Consider the following 20,245-nt stretch of genomic DNA (forward strand, 5'->3'; position numbering starts at 1 on the left):
GTATATATATATATATATATATATATATATATACACTATAATAAATAATACATAGCTTAAGCTTGTCACGTCACTTGTAGCACAAATAGTAAAGTTGTTATGAATATTTCAGGAGGATTTGGATTTTAAAACAAAGCAGTCTGCTCACTAAATTAATATTTTCGTACTAAAGTAAAATAAATATGATTATATTTATCGAAAAAAGACTCAGATTTTTATCATAATGGATCTATCACAAATGCTGATCGATTGAATGGAGTTGAGATGCAACTGGATGAAAAAGCATCTCAGTAACTGCCGACCAACTGACTAATTAAGTAAATGCCAACGAGTTTACACCTGCTCAACACATTAAATTCACACCTAATTAAAAAAAATAGTTGCCTACCTACGTAATTAATAGGCTGGGTTACAAAACAGCTAACTAGTAAACTGACTAACATACTAATTTTGCTAGCCAACTAATTAACTACCTTACTAACTCTTCTCAAAGATATATCAATTGGTCCAGGCTATTCCTCGCTATAATGGAAAACGTAAGATTCAACATCATAAAAATTCCCCGATAAAATGTGTTACCTTAAACCAGTTTAATGATGATAATAATGAAGAAACATAATAACAGGAAGTAACTTGTGGATTATTAAATTCACAGGCAAAATATGAACCAGATATTAGGTTAGGAAACTGGCATTTTTTAAAGTTATTTAGTCAGTAGGTTAGCCAGGCTATGAGCTAATGAGTAAGTTGGCGAGATTGTTAGTCCGTCCGTCCGTCAGTCAGTTAATTAACCTGTCTGACAGCCAGTCAACAACTAATCAAGACAACAAGCCAGACAATCAATCAGTGACCCAGATAGCATATCAACTGAAATTTGCTATTATGAAAAATGGAAGAATTATTGCAGCCAGTTAACTATATACACTGCTATAAACGAATAAAATTAAAATTATGCCTGCGATTTCATTTCGGAAGGGGGCATTTTGAAATGCGAATATTATAAAATGGAATTTTGTTACATTAATTATAGAATGTTGAAACCGAGTGGTCAGTACACCCATTTCGTGACTCAGTTTCATCGTAGTTTTTTTATTCTCTCCAGGCAAATACCGGCGTATTAGCATAAAATAGGGAATGACATCCTTCCACACAATTTCCATTTCATTATTAAAATATGTAGTCTGAGGTACTGACAGTGTCGTTAAATAAACAAAAACAATTGAGTAAATACAACATTTATTCACGAACTAAGCTATTGCTAACACGAACATGACTAGCTTTTTAGATATTAATAAATATTGTTAGGATTCTCTTATTGTTATTCCAGATATCTTTGAGTGGGGCTTAAAAATGTAACTCTCCTATAAATATAGGCCTAGTAAAAATGTTTAATTAACAAATTAAAATACAACATTTTAATTAGGACCATACGGAAAATAAATTTAGTCGACAAGATACATCAGTATCATTTGAAAATCTGTAAACAAAAGAGCTTATGCAAGTCTCATAAATGACAACACACTAACAGTCTAATACCATATACAAATTATAGACAGTAACTTACATTCAAATTTTTACCACACGGAGTTGTTAAGTGTCCAGCATTGCCACGTGTCTCTGTGTACAAAAGAGTTGAACAAATTCATATCAGTAATGAAATGTACCGGTTTGTATGCTAATTTTTACCTGTTTGGCTGACTGCTCTGTGCTATTCTGCGCCCCAATCATAAAATGCAATTTATCGCATGGCCGCACAATATCATATGCTCGTCCCACAAACTAGCATATTACATATGTGAAATATAAGATTAATTTTCATGGAACAACGACTTAACTGATATTGCGAATATGGTAACGCTTTCTAATTAAGTTTTGTTACATATGTTTGTCGTCCATTCCTACACATATTAAACTAAAAACTAACTAAAGTCAATAAGTGATTAACCACACATCTTGTCAAATAACTGTCTGACATTATAACTGACCAAGTAAAACGACTAATTAAATAAAGTAAGTCAATTATTGCGTATCCTAAGGAGGGTCTGTGTTATTAAAAACTGACAAATTTAATGGCCGGCAGACAGCGGGACATACTACTGTCACTGATATTAAATACAGAATAAATTCTAGCCGAAGGGACCCGAGATTCTAAGCGTAATGTCTCTTGCGTAGCATAAAAAGAGTTACAGTGTGGTTGAGTTTCACATCACACTAATGCACTGCAAAGTACACAACATTCGAAAAGAGAAAAACATTCTAAAATAACTTAATATAACAAATGTAATTTAAAGGAATTAAAACAACAAATATGTGTGTGTTGATATAACACAATATTTATTTATCTGTCTGGAATGTGTATTCAGAACATTTGCGTATGACCCACGCTTATTTGCGTTATTAGACCATGGTTTATATAATACTTTGGTGCATTATTTACAAAAAACCAAATGATTTTGAGATAGTGGTCTGTCCTTCTATATTCACATTTCATTTCTAAAATCATTAAACGAATTGTCATTAAATGTCAGCATCCATATGGGAGATTTGCCCTAGAAACTCTGAGGAATTTAAAGTTTGGACTTCCCGATCTAATACAATGCTTACTATATTCCTGTATAAAGCTGTAATTTAGTTATGCTGAGTTCTCTAAGGAAACGGGGCATCGCACAAAGGTTGGTAACACTCTCTCTCTCTCTCTCTCTCTCTCTCTTTCTCTCATATATATATATATATATATATATATATATATATATATATATAGTAGGATACTGTTTATGACAGTGTGTTTTTCATGGATGCCAAAGTTCTCAATAATGATACCAGATGGCAGAATGTTCTATTTTAAAATTGGTGCTACTACCAGGCAGATTTTAGAAATACTTTCCCTTTTGAATTTCAAAGGATATTTTACAGTAGTACATAAAATAATGAACTTGTGTAGGCCTACATATAGCACTCTCATTTGAAACATCTTTGGTATGAAATAAAATATAATTTTTGTCGCTGTGCAGTGTGATGTGCGTTATGTGATGAACTATATTAAAATGCATGTGAATCTGTAATAATAGATTTACATTTACATTAAACGAATTTCAGGGCGATGTATGTAAGGTATAGAAGAATGTATTTTAAAAATATGCTTACTGAATTGCAGTGCACGGTATAATAGCACAAATAACTAGTGTAGTTTATCTCCCACAACAAGCCTCATACTTTCACCCGAAATATAAAAGCGTATTATAGTTAACGAGCGAGCTAAATATTTGTAGAGTTATTATCGTTTAGTTTGTTTGTTACTGAAGCTCTGGCGCTAATATTTCCTGATAAAACACAGCTAAGACTCGTTCTGCCGCAGGATCTTTCTACGCTAATATAATTAACTGATTTATGTGGATGTAAAATTTAGTCTGCCAGTAAGACAGAAGATTTTATAGAACAACGTGCTACGGAAATAATATAAGCCAACAAATAATGAATATGGCCAAGAGGATAATCGATAATAGTGATCGATACTCCTCACCTAACAATTTTAGGGCGAGGATGTATAGCACATACTTAAGAACTGAGAGTACGGACTGGAATGAACAGCTCAGGATAGGGTAGACAAGCGGATTTTGTAAATGACATTGTATCTTCAGGTTTCATAAGAGGAAGGAATTTCCTAACCACCCATTGAATACATTGCAGCACGGAAGTAATATTCATAAAACGATGCATAGCAAAGAATGTAGCGTAACTGGTCTATCTATAGTTTCATAGATTAAAAATGTGAGCCAACGTGCAGTAATAAGTACGCTCGCTCAATTTAGTGAGTGGATAATTTCCATTATCACAAATTATGATTACGTTAGTTTTGTTTGCTAAAATTTAAAAGTTTTGAACTGTCTCCATGCTTGTGAGTGTTAACGAAAGAACGCCATACAAAATAGGCGTGTATGTCATATTCAAGCATATAAAATTTCATATTCTTTTCTCCAGTTATTAATTGTTTACGTACAGAAAATTTTAAAAATAACGAACCTTGTTCCGAGATGGTAACACTTCTGGATCTCTCCTCTGAACACATCTGAACCGATTGCTATTTCATATATGACTGGTATAAACATCAATAACACCACCTCAACAATAATGTTATATTAATAATATCTAGACACAACTTCCATAAAATATACTGAGAAAGATGATAAAATTATAAAATTGTAAAAACTATAAATAATTGTAATTCGAGTTTAAAAGTTTATAATTTACACCTGATGACGGTTTGATAAACCGAAACATGTTGTGAATGTTCCGATGTAAATCGAATGCTCGATATGGAACATAAGATGATATTTTAATCATTTTAATTATCTTATCTTACTATTTTATTGTGATTTGACGGTAAACAAATATAATGATTATTTTAAAAAAATATATAAAAATCACACGGCCATCATGCTGCTAGTTTACTCTTTACAATTTTCTTAAAAAAATATTGCATGGTTTTTTAAAATATATAATTATAGCTGGTTTTCCTCCGGGGACTTCCCCGGTTTCTCCGTGGCATCCCAACAATTACTCCATTCACACAGAAGAAGGCAATGGCTAACCACTTCTGGATCATCTGCCAAGAACGTATATGAACAGGTCCCAGTCCGAGAAAAGGATGGAAGGATCCTGTTCATATGGACCTGTCGTCAGACAGAACACTAAAATAATAAATAAGTATGAAATATTTGTAGGTAACGAAGAAAAAAAAAGTTATTACGCTCATATTAAATTTCATTAAAAGGCCTTTATTTTTTCAGAAGAAGTGCAGGTGATAGCCGTGTCTGGAGGTAATTTTATTCCCACCAATTGTGCCTCTGTTGGCGCTGGCAGCTGTAGAGAAAAACAGCAAGCTGGGCTATGCTACGATGACAATATTTTTTACCAAGTTTCACGAAACGGGACAAACACTGTCTGCTAATACCATAAATAAAAGCTACGGAACCGTGTTTAGTTTTGGATACCGCCTGTCTTCCATGCGAATGGTTGAGCTTCAGTGTAATTACTACCTGTGCCGGCTACAGAACTTCCAAACGGACGATCGTTCTATCTGACCCACCGATCATGGACGCTCACCACAGAGGTTTCACTACACGTTTATAGGCGCAGTGAACTGTGCATTTCCCTCTTGTTTGTGTCGTTAGCCGCTTGCCTGTTTTCTTTGTAACAAAACACTGCTAAAACTTTTGGGGGGTTAATGCTGTGTTTCCATTTCATAAACCTCAGCACGTCACTCATGTGAGTGTGTTACCTGAGGGCCTTTCAACTTGGAGAGTAGATATTATACCCCGAAATATTAATCTCAGCAATATGACACTTAAGTATGAACACATTAGTGCTCACACAGCTGCACAAGAATCTTCTTAGTAGAATTTGAGGAGCTCATGGCTCTGAGTATGAAGATTGCTGTCTTCTGTGTTGTAGCAACATGTAGCCTGATAGAAGTTTACCAATGTTTCAGAGGTATTTTTCCTCATCCCTCTGATGATAGAAGCAAGAAAATACTTCTAAAACGTCGGTAAACGTCTACCAGACTATACGATGCTACAAAGCAGAAAACAGACGTCTTCAAGAATCTTCTTGGTACTGTCTCTACTGTACAGGCCTTCTAAATCTTAACTAATATAATGCCAGTGTGTGTAGTAGGGTATCAGACCACAACTAGCGAGGTGACTAGAATCGACAACTAGACCTCAAACTGAGCTCGAAGTATCCAATTCACAAACTCACATCCCAGTCTCATTCATTTAAATATTATCCCCCATTTACGATTCGCTGAATATTGTGGGTATTTCTCCTTTCCCCCACTCTTATCATCTCAATTTCCTTCATTTAATCATCTTAATAATGTTTGGTTAAGAACGCAATTTACTGACCTTGTTAAGAACATTACTGTACGTAACTTTAACTTAATATAAAAAAGATTGCTGTCTTCTGGGTTATTGTAATGAATTCATCGCCCTGATAACGGAGGCAGTATGACCTGTGAAACGTTGGTAAACATCGACCATACTACACAGCGCAACAACCCAGAAGACAGAAATCTTCATCGCCCTGATGACGGAGGCAGTATGACCTCTGAAACGTTAGTTAACATCGACCATACTACACAGCGCAACAACCCAGAAGACAGAAATCTTCATACTCATCGCCCTGATGACGGAGGCAGTATGACCTCTGAAACGTTGGTTAACATCGACCAGACTACACAGCGCAACAACCCGGAAGACAGAAATCTTCATACTCACCGCTGTGAAAACCTCAAATCCTACTTAATATAAATATATATTTCGCACAAAATATGCAAGTATGTTTATGGCATATTTTATGCATAATTTCACGGCCATAGGTCCAGTAAATAATTACTTATCACCACCAAATCGGAAGTTAATAATGGATTTTATGTTGCCGCCATGATGGTTTTACAGCATAGAAAAACCTCAGGAAAAGAAATATAATTTTCGAAGATCAATTATCACACAGAATTTAATAACGCGTATTAAGTGGCGTTAATTCCGCTTCCATCTCGGAATTTTTCATGACCACAATGATCATTATTGTATTGTTTACAGTGTGAAATTATAACCTGTACAACTGAGTGGCGTCTAGTAAAATGGTATTGAAATAAAATTTCACGAAGATCTTCCAGTTTGTTTGAAACTTGTTAGGGGATAGACACACTGACATAATTACGCCATAAATGAAGAAGGAAATGAAAGAAAGTGACTATCTGGGCCCATGCTTTGTTGAAAACGTAGAGGTGATGAACAAATTCTCATCTTAATAAAGCACGCACAATTAAACCCATTCAGACGACAAGACGATATCTCTTTGCTGTTACCCACGGTACGTGCAGTACTTGATATATGAATATGTTTTCTGTTATTCGTCTCAGATCTCCCTACCTCCTTTTCCCATTCTCTTGGGCTTCTTTAATTTTTAAATGGATTTTTTCTTTCCTGTTCGTTTCATACGTAAGAGCTTTCAACAAGATTTTTAAGTTAATAATTTAGACATCAACTTTCCGACCTCATGAATTATTAAACAGCTTGTAATGTTTCACCGTAGTATAGCTATTTTTCTTTCAATATAAGGAAAATAAAAGGGACGAAAGATGTGAGGGGTAAAACTTGAAAGGCAGAGTCATATTTCGTTTCTTCTTTACTTCTGGAAAGATTGATGTTCAACGCAAAGTGCAAGAGAGTAGAGGCAGCTTGTATACATGGCAAAGGCTATGTTGCCCCTGTGTCTAAGCACTACTTATAGGGGACATAAAGGCAAATATTCTGGTCACTAGCAATAAACGAATGCAAGTGATCAGCTTCATTTTCCACCAGAATTAGTTGTGGGCAAACAGCTTCCAATGTTGAATTTATATGTACAAATAATGAAGAGAAAAGTCCTGCCTGTACCCAGAATCGAAACCAGATGTATTTACTTAAATGACAATGCTATCATCGCAAGATTTTGCTTTTGCGGCTAGTGTGAAGATGGTTGTCTCCTGGGAAGTCTTCTGCCCTGACGATGAAAGCAGTAAGCACCTCTGAAACGTCTATTAATTTCTACCATAATATACGGTGCAACATCCAAGAAGACAGCCATCTTCAGAAGACTTATCGTACTGAAGATATTGTTTTATATCTAGATCGTCAGTCCGTCAACATGTCATTCTTCATTATCACAAAGACTCACTATGTAAATCTGTAAATGTGTAACTTACCGGATTTTCGTCGCAAAACTACCTGATCCTTATGCCGCTCATTCTCGGATGCTATGAGACGACGTGCCGATGGGAAACGGAAGAGCCCTAGGCTATTCAAACGTGGAGATGAAAGCAGAACACACTTTGAATCGACACGCTGAAAAACCTTATGGATGACGGAACTGACGGGGAAAAGAATATTCTGTTGCATATGAATAAAATGGTTCTTTTGATGTGCCCCGTAGTTTAGTGACAGGAACTCGTCTTGCTGTATTATAGTCCGGCTGATTATGAAGGAAACGTGCGTGGGTGTTTTTGCATGTTTAGACTCAGTACAAGAGTAGCACAACGCAACTGCACTTGTAAGTTGGCAGACTGAATGACGGCTTGGCTCACTGCACACTGACTATCTGGAGGGTGGCTGGCTGGCTAAATGCGACACCGACTGACTGATCAGCAGACCGGATGGCTGCCTAAATGAGTTAATGCGTCACTGGCTACCTGGCTAGATGAACGATTGACTGATGACTGGATGGCCGGCAATGTCTCACTGTGTAAGATTTGAGGTTTTCACAGCGGTGAGTATGAAGATTTCTTGTCTTCTGGGTTGTTGCGCTGTGTAGCGATTCATCGCCCTGATGACGGAGGCAGTATGACCTCCGAAACATTGGTAAACATCTACCAGGCTACACAGCGCAACAACCCAGAAGACAGAAATCTTCATACTCATCGCCCTGATGACGGAGGCAGTATGACCTCTGAAACGTTGGTTAACATCGACCAGACTACACAGCGCAACAACCCAGAAGACAGAAATCTTCATACTCATCGCCCTGATGACGGAGGCAGTATGATCTCTGAAACGTTGGTTAACATCGACCAGACTACACAGCGCAACAACCCAGAAGACAGAAATCTTCATACTCATCGCCCTGATGACGGAGGCAGTATGACCTCTGAAACGTTGGTAAATATCTACCATACTACACAGTGCAACAACCCAGAAGACAGAAATCTTCATCGCCCTGATGACGGAGGCAGTATGACCTCTGAAACGTTGTTAAACATCGACCAGACTACACAGCCCAACAACCCAGAAGACAGAAATCTTCATACTAATTCATCGCCCTGATGACGGTGGCAGTATGACCTCTGAAACGTTGTTAAACATCTACCAGACTACACAGCGCAACAACCCAGAAGACAGAAATCTTCATACTCATCGCCCTGATGACGGAGGCAGTATGACCTCTGAAACGTTGGTTAACATCGACCATACTACACAGCGCAACAACCCAGAAGACAGAAATATCCAATGTCTCAGTGGCTGGTGGACATTTCAACTGTGACCATGATGTAGGCCGTGCTTGGTAAACTTAACTGACAATCCCTACTAGGTGTATGTTTTATGCTGTCTTTTTTTTTTATTTGCCGTGATATATTTTACAATAATCGTTGGTCAACACGAAACAGGGAGAAATCGCTAAAATGTTTAGAGAAGGGTGTCGAAAACTTGACACCGAGACCCGTATAACGTGACAACAGCGAAGGAAAGAAGAACTGAGGAAAGAAAGATGCAGTGTCCTACGCTGACCTCATTTACATAATTAAAGAAGTACTGGCACTCGCTCTACGCAACTCAGCGCGGTAGGTCAGGGGCTGGGGAGAGTGAGATTTTGTGCCAAACCCTGACACTGGTAAAAAGAGTAGCGTTCTGCTGATGCAACATGCGTATGATAGTTCGCACTTATGGAGTGTCTGGAGTTAAACGCAGGTTCCTATACCGAAATGCGGTGGCTGATTTTACAACCTCCATATTCTCACTCAATGAAGTAATTTGTTAAAACGGGTACTTACATACGCCTGTATGCTTATTTTTAATATATTTTTACTCGTGTAATGCAAGTACAATATTCTCATCTTTAGAACTCTTTTTTTGCAGTTGGAACACTTTTCGCATTAGATTAAGAAGCACCATTTAGTTTACTGACTGACGGCCTTGTGTGAATATATCTCTTTCCTATTAAGCAGATTCAATAATTCTTATTCCATATGCAAACTTGACTTCATCTGGAGGAAAATCCCAAAAGATATTCAAGCTCTCAGCCTATATATTTAAAAAAGTGAAACTTTAAGTTCTGACTATATTTGATTATGAATCCGTACTTACAACTCAGCAAGTAATGACGTACTCAAAATCAGCTAGTTAGCTACTCGATTTATTTTTCGAAAATTAAAAAAGCTCTTCTGACGTCTAACAGCGCCTGTCAGAATGGAGGTCTTCGTTCTGAGAACATCTCCGGATGTCCCTCGAGGTCTGGTTGCTACTGAGATCGTCCTGTCGCCTGCCGGTCACGCACTCACTCAATCGTTCTAATTTTGAACAGGTACATTAATTAACGAGGCCTGACATCTGGAAGTGGATAATTAGTTAATTAACGGGGCAAACACTGGCGATGTCAATGTTTATTTGTTCATCCGGGCAAAACGTAATTGGATAGTGTTCAGTGGCGTTTCTGCTATTCAAATCTCAGAACCGGTTGTTTTCTAAGTAACAATAAGCATAATCTTTTTAGAAATACTTATTTTTACTCAGCTGATCAAAAAATCCCTTGTTTTTATTAAATACTGTGTTCTATTACACTGTTTACAGAAATATCGCACTTAAGCCTATATTGACGAAAATAAATCCAATTCGTCTTTTCATTTCCAGATTCTCTGAGATACATGTTGATACTATCCTCCCATTTACGTCTAGGTCTCCCAAATGTTATCTCTCCCTTTAGGTCTCATATTACAATTTCTATGTATTTCTAAAGTAGTGACCAGCTACGGGCTGGACGACCGGGGTTCGATCCCCGACGGGGGCAGAGGATTTTTCCTCTAGCCTCTGCGTCCAGACCGGCTCTGGGGCCCACCCAGCCTCCTCTAAAATGGGTACCGGGGTCCTTTCCCGGGGGTAAAGCCGGCCGGGGCGTGATGCTGACCACTCACCCCCATCTAGTGCCGAGGTCAAGGAAGGGAGGAGCTATACCTCCTCTCACCCCAAACGCCTACATGGCGTAGAGTGGGACAAACTTTACTCTTTATGCGTGTGACATGTTCTGTCCACTTTATCTTCCCCGATTTAAGAATAGTACTGGCGACAAATTTAAATAAGAAGCTCTTTAATGTGTAATTTTCTTGATCCTGTTACTCTCTTCAATTAATTGAGAGAGAGTAAAATTAGCATGATGTCCCCAGGGAAAATTCGTCACTGCTACAGGACCCAGCCGGGAGGAAAGACCTGTCCTCAGCTTAATTAAAATAAACACGGAGTGTGGGTAGTTGACAGGACTAAGAAATATGGACGAGACCTAACAGCTACATTTCTGTAACATAGTAATATCAGTTAAACGACTGGCTATTTTCAATGTGTCATATATGTCGGTATTGGCAAACAATGTATTGAAAAAAGTTGCATATAAAAAAAAATTATCGCCATTAAGAACTTAATGATCCGAATTTTAAAAATCGGCCAATTACATTCTACATCTCCCAGAGAAACTTTGGACCTAAGCGGGACGAAATAACTGGACAATTAAATTTTGTATTACACAGCAAAAATTCTAATTATTTATTCTGATCGCTGATGCTGTTACAGCAGTGACAAGCAGTATATTGCAATTAGCTTATATATAGGTATAGTGAGAAATGCAAAAAATTGATATGTAATTTTGATGAAGCTCTGTATTGGGAAGATCATTTTCAAGACCAATGAGCTAAGAGGATAGCATTAAGACGGATTTTAAATAATCAGGCTATGAAATTAAAACTGGCATTGCACTATATAAAATGACGAGCGTAGGTAAAGTCAAATCTTCCTGTTATAGTTCCATAATTAATTAGTACTAATTTTGCATAAAATGTCATTATTTGTTACTTCATATAATAATGTATACACACTGAAAGAGATAAAACATGTTTGAATATGATCTGGCACTTATGGTATTCCTTTAAACCTTTCCTATCTTAGTGATTGCATGTTAAGACTCCAGTATTGTGATAATTATGTGAACTTGTAAGAATATTTAGGTAGTGAATTTATTCAGTGTACGCAGAAAACACAGATTCTAAGACAACAGTAAAACTGATAAGACCTTAAATCTGGTAAATTCTGATAGGACGCGTAACTTATAACAGCTAGTGGTCATATCGAGTCTTAAACAAAATGATGATAAGGATATCCTTAAATGCATCCCTGTAAAACACGTAAGTACTGAGTTCATTCTAAGTATGCAGAAAGAAATCCCAAGCCTGGGACAAAAAATGGTAGTTCAGTAAATCTTTTTTAAAAATATGGTAGTTACATTCACGAACTATTAGTGTATACAAAATAAATGCAATGAGACGAGCATAAAATTTTACTCCAATGTGGAGCTAACGTTTACTGACTTTCATTTTTCGAAGATACAAATGCATTGTTAAACAGTTAATCAATTTTCACTCATAATATATATTGAGATATTTTGTCCTTTATTTCGTAAAATATTAGCCACACTGAAAGAAACCCTAATAAGAGTCATGCACCTTAATGACAGCTAAACTTTACCTACAAGCTTCATAGAAATTCAGATTACAACAAACTATTTTTAGAAATATAATATAGTTTGATTTGAATTTTACTTAAATTTGAAATTATGTACGACTGAGAAGTAAGCGAAATTTGTTTAAAATGTAAGTGTAGACTTCTAATGTCAAAATTAATCAAAATGTGGTGATAAGTTATAGGAATTAAATACGCGGAGATCATTTCTAGATTTTAACTCCATTACACTGGGAAAAGGAAGCTAAAAGGCGATTTTCTTCATTGCAATGAAATGAATACAAAGATAAGCGATACACTTTAACAAGGCCACTCAATCTGATTGTCGCTTTTAATATATTCATCAATGTTTCAAGCCTTTTCTGTTGCCTTCGCCCTATCAATGTTCGGTCTAGTTTCTTCTCCTGCCTGCATTAAAATATCTGCAGTTGACGTGAGATGTAGAACTACTTCAATATTTAACAAAGAAATTGTGACATATATATTAAGATATAAATCATGCAAAATATATTTAAGAAGCAGTTTGAAATAAATGAATGCTTCCTGTTATATCCATCGTGTTACAGATAAGAAAAGTCTAAATAAAAAGTATAATTTTATGTAAAAAATATTCTTGGTATGCAGTGTTTTTTAAATAACGACTCTGTATCCTGCCATAAATTTTATGTCAAACAAAAATGATATATAATATAAAATATTATCACGGAAAACGGTGTACTAAAAACCCCCTTCTTCCTCTCCATAAGGTACAGTTTCGCGTGTTACACGCAGAATGCTTCAGAACTATTAAGATTCCATTTTCTTTTGTAGTGACATGTTTTGGGAGTAGGGACGATGGGGCATATCTTTAGATCTTCAGGTGAATCAATCACACCTAGAAGCACGCGAGCTCGTGCCCCGTCTAATAGTCGAAGTCTTTACTATTCCGGCCCCACTGCAGGATTTCGTGATGTAGTAATACAGTGCAAAGTATCGAGCTTTCTGTAACGGGCTATCTAAATCCAGGGAAAATATAGGCCTACATATGTTATTATTAATACAAATACTGTTTAAATAATAAATAATACGTATTAATAATACTTGTACAATTCTAAAAATTATTTTACAGACTACCAACATTTTTAGTCCAGAAATAATGTGTAACGAAACCATATAGATATTAAAAATCTGCAACAGTATGATCATGGGTAATAAATATTATAAGTAATAAGAATATAGTTATGTCTAGGCATGACGTGAGTGTGACGACTAAATTAATAAATGAATCTTTATAATTAACTCATAAGCTATTCTTTAAAAAAATCGTTATAAATCCCATGCACATTACAAAATGAGATTAACAAATATAATCTAAATAAAGTTTTATAATTTGTTTAAGTATGTTTGTAGTTTGTAGAACATGGGCTCTTATTTTAAAGAAAAAAAGCATATTACAAATATCTAAACACAAAATATTCATAACATATTTGGAGCAATGTGAGATTAAAGTCAGAAGAAATTAATATTGAAGAACATCGTAATTTATAAATCTCAGCTGGTATTAATAGGTCTAAGGTAGTTAAATCAGGGTGGTTACATCATCCAATATAAGTCTGAAGCAAGTGCCCAGAATTGTGAATTACGTGAATGGAAGGTAACATGATTCGTTGTCAAAGATAAAATGGCAGCCTATTCTCAATAGAAGGAAGTAAGTTAACGATAATAAATTATAACTAATTAAAATTAAAAGCCATTATGCTAATAATTAGCAATTTAAATGCGAATAAATAATGTAAAATGTAAAACGAGTTTAAATTCGGTGCTGTGGTTTACAATAGCAACATAGCCTAAGTGAAAACTAATACCTAATAACCCAACATCACGATGCAATACCACAGCAATGGAAAGCATTATATGCACTAATGAAATTCTTTTCCGAAATGTAAATTCTGCTTAACATGCTGGCAAAATTCTACTGTAATGATAATTCGCACACACCAAAACAACCGTGGGTCTTCCTCCCCTCCCTAACTCCTCCTCCTCCTCCTCCTCTCGAAGCCATTTTCAGTTATACCACACCACCCCTTCTTTCATCCTGCAAACTCTCTAATGGTAGGCAGTTGTAGCAATTTCTAGTTTGGTATATAAATGAGATGAAGGCTTAGTACAACAATAGTTTAAGTTGCAAATTTACTCTTATGCATTTGACAATTATAATAAGAAACAGATAAAGCCAGTTAATAGGGCATTTTTTCCCCCAAAAGCAAGGAAAAAATAAGGTATTAGATGACCTCATAAGAGAATCGGTGGAAAAAGAAAACAAACGAATTAAAAATCACGACTCACATTTGACTTGTTACAATATAAAAGATGTGTTTCCTGACGGAAAGAAATTCAGAAAGATTCTGTAAGATATGAAACGATTACATTCTGGTACTACATACTAACAGCCCGACAGTGTTAAGAAGAAGAAGAAGAACACGGAGAAATCGGACCCAGTTTTATGCTTGTGGGGGATCTGTTAGAAAAAAGACAAATGACATGAAATGAGTGAGTGAAAATTGCGGTCGGCACCACAAACAAGAATAATTCCCGTTTGGAATTTGCTACCTTCTTCAGCAATTATTCTAATTCTTATAGGAATTAGCTATAGAAAGTTCCAGTCTTTAAACGACAAGACTATTAATGGCATACAACTTTATATTTACCATTCTAACATGCTGGAATTAAATGGTCACGAAGGCAAGGCTCAAGGGAGTACGCATGGCATCCACAATCTGGATACAGTACAGTACCAAAAGTTAAATTTGATGCTTCAAGTTTGGTCTTTCCATAATGTAACCCTTTCTAAAATCCCAAGAAAATAAGCGTTGGTAGAAGGATAGAAAACTTATTTAAATGAGTCTCGGAGAAGTATGGTGTAAATATTTGAAATAAAATGGCTCAGGAGAGGGACAGTTAATAAAAAAAACGATGCGTTTACAGAATATACCTTGCTTGGCCCGTTATTAACAGTGGTAATAATGTCCAATCTTAGAGATTATATACGTTTCTTGATATCGATTAGAATGACCCTTTAAATAACCTTTTACGGACGCAATACATGGCTTTATTCTTCTATATCTTTCTTGGATTGCAGTATTACTATTTCCGACGACACGCTACAGGGCGTTTGTCTTGTCTGCTGACGCGGGTCATTCCCGATACGGTGACCATCTTTCCACTTTTAGTATCCATACATCTCTCACAAAAAAAAAAGTCCCTAGCCACACTACATCGCCTGGAAATGTTTTATAGTGCTTAGCTACCAAGGATGATAGAGATTAAGGCTACATTTCTTTATAACCTAAGTTAGGTGACAGATACAACTTTTATCGCTATGAACTAATATAATACGCATTAGAGGAACGCACAAAACTTTAGTCGGAAGATCTCAAGGAAGGGCCCACTTGTTAGAAACAAACGTAAATGAAGAATAATATTAAAATGGATAAAAGTACTATGTCAATCATAATAGAACTACTCAACTCTTCACTTCCCTTAGGTATTAAGAAAAAGCTTAACTGCTCAAGGAAAACTGTATGCTATGGAGTAATTTAATTTGTTATTTTTGTTTTAAAATAAGATAAATTTTAACTTCTGAAGGAAGAACCTGTATAAAGAAGTTTATTTCATTATTTATACCTCCTATACAATAACAAATTTAGCTGTTCAAGGAAGACTCTGTGTAATAAAGAGAATTGTTTGTTTAGTTATCTTTGTGAGTAAAGGCAATTTAAATTCCCGAAGAAAGGCTACATCATAAAGAAATTTAAATATTTACTTCTTTACTACTGTCGGACTGCATACAACCAAATAATTCGCTTTGAGTGTTGACCATGTTTTCCACAAACTATGTGCCAACAGACACGGAGACATTGTCTGGAAACGACCACGAAAATTGGTTAGCGAACCAATAATGTGTAGCTGGGAGTCCCCGGCCACCCCTTGTAATAGAAAGTGCTGTACAGTGATCCAGTGAGAAGCCAAGCGGATGTGATTTATAATACGTGAAGCAACTGGACGGCGATTAGAAGCTCAATTCGATATAGAAGAAAATATCTCTATTTGTATCCTAGACCAGATTTCTTGCTGCCGTCTTTTAATATTGCAGAAAGGGAGTCGTTTCGTGCACATGTGCCCTTCAATCCCTAACGGTACGTTTTACTGTATGTTTCAAAATTAAGTGCATTGTCTCGCGGAGAGGCGTTCGACACGAGTTGGAAAAGGCGTACCAAACTGTTTCCGGAAAATGTTTCGTAACAGCGACGGAGCATTCATACTCCTAACATTTGTAGGAAAGAATAAACAGGTAAAAATATTTGTACTGTGAGATAATGTAATATGGAGTCGATACATTTCTACGAAATCTGAGCGGAAACGCGGTATCATAGTCCAGAAGACCACAATCGAAATCTGTTCACTGCAATGTTTCACTTGCTCTAAGGCCGACATAAGATCGCATCTTGTTTTAAATTACGAACACTGATCGCCAATTCCTTAATTTTAGATAATTTAAAGTATCAGTCCCTTAAAAGAACGCTGGCCAGCTGCCAACATTGCCACAGAATAAACTGTTCAAGCAGACACATGCACACTTTATTCGTTGAAGATGCATGGGCTTTGTTTGCAATAAATATATAAATAAATAAATATTAATACTTGAAAACCACGCGTCTGCAGGAACCTACGCAGGTGTTCTGATTGTCATATGGAATAAATCATTAAAACGTAATGAATATACAGTGAAATACGAAACTTTAGTTGAGAAACCTAATGGGATAATATACGTACACAGATTAAAGGATAATATTTTACTTATACTTCGAAAACAGTGTGTGAAGATAAGAAGAGGACTGGAATAGCAAAGAACTAGAGCGAAAAGTGGCTTTTGTGATCACGGTCATGTGGGCCTACCTCAGGTAATACAGTAGTAAGTTAGTCCGTTGTGTTTGGCAAAATTAATACCACACTGAACCTTTCTCGGCTCTCAGATGGAGCTACTTTGAGGAAAACTTGTAAAGCTGGGGATGGCAATGTTTCTGTTTCTACGCCAGGATATAGGCCACCTGCAATAACTGGCATACAGAAGTGAAGCTACGAATGTTCGCTTGGGAACCCCCGCTCCTAGCGCCACGAGCGGTGAACAAACACAAACATAACTTTTGGAGAACTCCTCGACAACCAGCCAAGAAAATACCTTTTGTTGATCTTGTTCACAGGTGCAGTCTCTGCTTCTGGTTTTGTAGAATTACTGATTAAATTGTTGACTATATTGTGAGTGCCTGAACAAAAAAAAATATATATATAATAACTTTTTACCTGAACCACTGTAAGTTTTTGGTCTATATTGCTTTGGAGTAACCACATAACTGTGTAGTATTCTGTTTACCAAAATCCATACGTGCGTAAAACCTTCTGTTATAAATTGAATTGTATATTTACATGCTACAACTGAACTAGTAAAAATAATGATTGTGTTTCTGAAGAAAAAAATTCGGATTTATTAAAACATAAAATAAGGAATACGAGATTAATGTAATTTAGTGCACGACTGCAGTAACTTACGTTTAGAAGTGAGAAACCGGAAACTTAAAGTCAAATTGTGATGATCATCCACTAACCAGGTAAACACGCAACGTCTCCACGACACTATCAACTGTTTGGTCATCAGGCTCTTGCAACGTGACGCTAGAACGCCAGTAACATTAAAGCATCGTTAACAATATTTCGATATTTTGAATATTCTTCTTAATTGAATAATATGTATGATTTGAGTTTTTCACAGCGGTGAGTATGAGGATTTCTGTATTCTGAGTTGTTGCGCTGTGTAGTCTGGTAGATTCATCGTCCTGATGACGGAGGCAGTATGACCTCTGAAACGTTGGTAAACATCGACCAGATTACACAGCGCATCAATCCAGAAGACAGAAATCTTCATACTAATTCATCGCCCTGATGACGGAGGCAGTATGACCTCTGAAACGTTGTTAAACATCGACCAGACTACACAGCGCAACAACCCAGAAGACAGAAATCTTCATACTAATTCATCGCCCTGATGACGGAGGCAGTATGGCCTCTGAAACGTTGGTAAACATCGACCATACTACACAGCGTAACAACCCAGAAGACAGAAAGCTTCGAAGTAATTCATCGCCCTGATGACGGAGGCAGTATGGCCTCTGAAACGTTGGTAAACATCTACCAGACTACACAGCGCAACAACCCAGAAGACAGAAATCTTCATATTAATTCATCGCCCTGATGACGGAGGCAGTATGACCTCTGAAACGTTGGTAAACATCGACCATACTACACAGCGCAAAACCCAGAAGACAGAAATCTTCGAAGTAATTCATCGCCCTGATGACGGAGGCAGTATGACCTCAGAAACGTTGGTAAACATCGACCAGACTACACAGCGCAACAACCCAGAAGACAGAAATCTTGATAGTAGATATGTTTAACGTTTTATCACAGATATCCGCATGATGAAACCATTTTGTGGTTGCGTTTGATATAGATTAATAGCTTTCAATGAATTATAAAATGAGGCAAATCCACGATAATTTTATACAGATCCTACGTTTTCCATTTGAACATGACAAATTATTCTTCAAAGCTTTGTTTTAAAATTCACTGAGAATAATAGTTCTACTTAAAGGTACACGAAAATCAGTAGTTTCTGTATCATTTTAACGTTCATGAATGTTTCGTATTAAAATATGCAACTACAATGTCGGTACACACAATCAAAATTGGTCTTTACAATTCAAAAACATCCTTCACATTTACTTAAAGCTGGCCCATTATATATAGTAACAGCTATGTAACTGTTATATTTATCTGCAACTGTAGGGGTAAGCAACCCCTGTCATGCAACCCATAGCTGTTCCGAGTTGTGTCTTGAGTTAAGCAAACAGCTCAAACCCTGTGTGCAGAAATATGATTCAAAAACATGAAAATGGATGTGGCTTGGATGGAGTACACAGGGTCCACTTCAACTAGAAGCATATGTGACGTCACATCAAGTATGCAATTGCCTATGGCCGCATGAATATAACCTGAACTCATAGCATGTATGTCTTACCTGCAGATCCTAATCGTGGTTCAGAAGTTAACAATACTTTTGATGAACATGACGCAACCAGTCACTGCAAATTAAAAATAGAAAACACTAATCTTGATTCACCGCCACTCACAACACACACCACATGACTGACTATGTTTTTCCTACGATAGTAACTGGATAGACGGCAGTACGCACGCGCAGTACTGCGCAAGGTTTTATACTACGAGATATAGTGACCCCAGTGTACCATGGGAGATTTGTAACCCATGAAACATGCTAAGAAATGAATAACAATGTGTACACTCTTGCCGCTGATACAGATAAACGTCGAAGTTTGTAGGCCCTAGGTTAAATTCGTCAAGCTATTTTGAGTCTTTCATGCTTTTATTCAGTCTATCCACGAAAATGCTAGGAAAGTGCTTTAAAATGCAGTAGAATTATTTCCTTCAACATCTTGTGACGTCACCTTTTCATTCGCAGGTACGTATAGTCTACGTAGACAGAAAGCACCGTTAATACACCTACATCACGAAATAATGCAGAAACAAGTAAGTCAGGCACCAAGCAGCAGTTTGTTAGACGCTGTCTGTGAGGTACTGAGTTCGTATCTCGGACATGCTCAACAGAACTGATGAGTCAATCTAGAGAAGCCGGTATATCCCGACAAAGGCCAGTGGTTGTCTACGTGACAGCTGTGTGGATAATAAAGAGAATGACACTGTATACACATACAACCATTACATACGTCAGAACTGCGTACAAATGTTTTTGGGCGGCCTGTACATAGCTAAGTGCACTTACCTGACTCACATTGCTGGAGCTAGGTTCGTCACGTGTT

General features: G+C 36.7%; 2 long non-coding RNA genes across 2 annotated transcripts in view; one reads left to right on the forward strand and one right to left on the reverse strand.

Annotated features, from left to right (window-relative positions):
- Positions 1-19,612, reverse strand: part of LOC147873194 (uncharacterized) — a 73,419-nt gene extending 53,807 nt beyond the window's left edge. The window contains exons 1-4 of the long non-coding RNA XR_015536243.1: positions 19,426-19,612; positions 17,901-18,023; positions 17,533-17,617; positions 1,565-1,617 (exon numbers count right to left, since the gene is read on the reverse strand). This is a non-coding gene — a long non-coding RNA (uncharacterized LOC147873194). The remainder of the gene's footprint in view (positions 1-1,564; positions 1,618-17,532; positions 17,618-17,900; positions 18,024-19,425) is intronic.
- LOC147873195 (uncharacterized) overlaps positions 1-20,039 on the forward strand; it is a 28,478-nt gene extending 8,439 nt beyond the window's left edge. The window contains exon 3 of the long non-coding RNA XR_015536242.1: positions 19,888-20,039. This is a non-coding gene — a long non-coding RNA (uncharacterized LOC147873195). The remainder of the gene's footprint in view (positions 1-19,887) is intronic.
- Positions 20,040-20,245: the final 206 nt, after the last annotated feature.

This window comes from Zootermopsis nevadensis, unplaced genomic scaffold (genome assembly GCF_977971745.1).
Source record: "Zootermopsis nevadensis isolate Lab colony 2312 unplaced genomic scaffold, Znev_1.0 Znev_ptg000021l, whole genome shotgun sequence".
NCBI lineage: Eukaryota > Metazoa > Arthropoda > Insecta > Blattodea > Termopsidae > Zootermopsis > Zootermopsis nevadensis.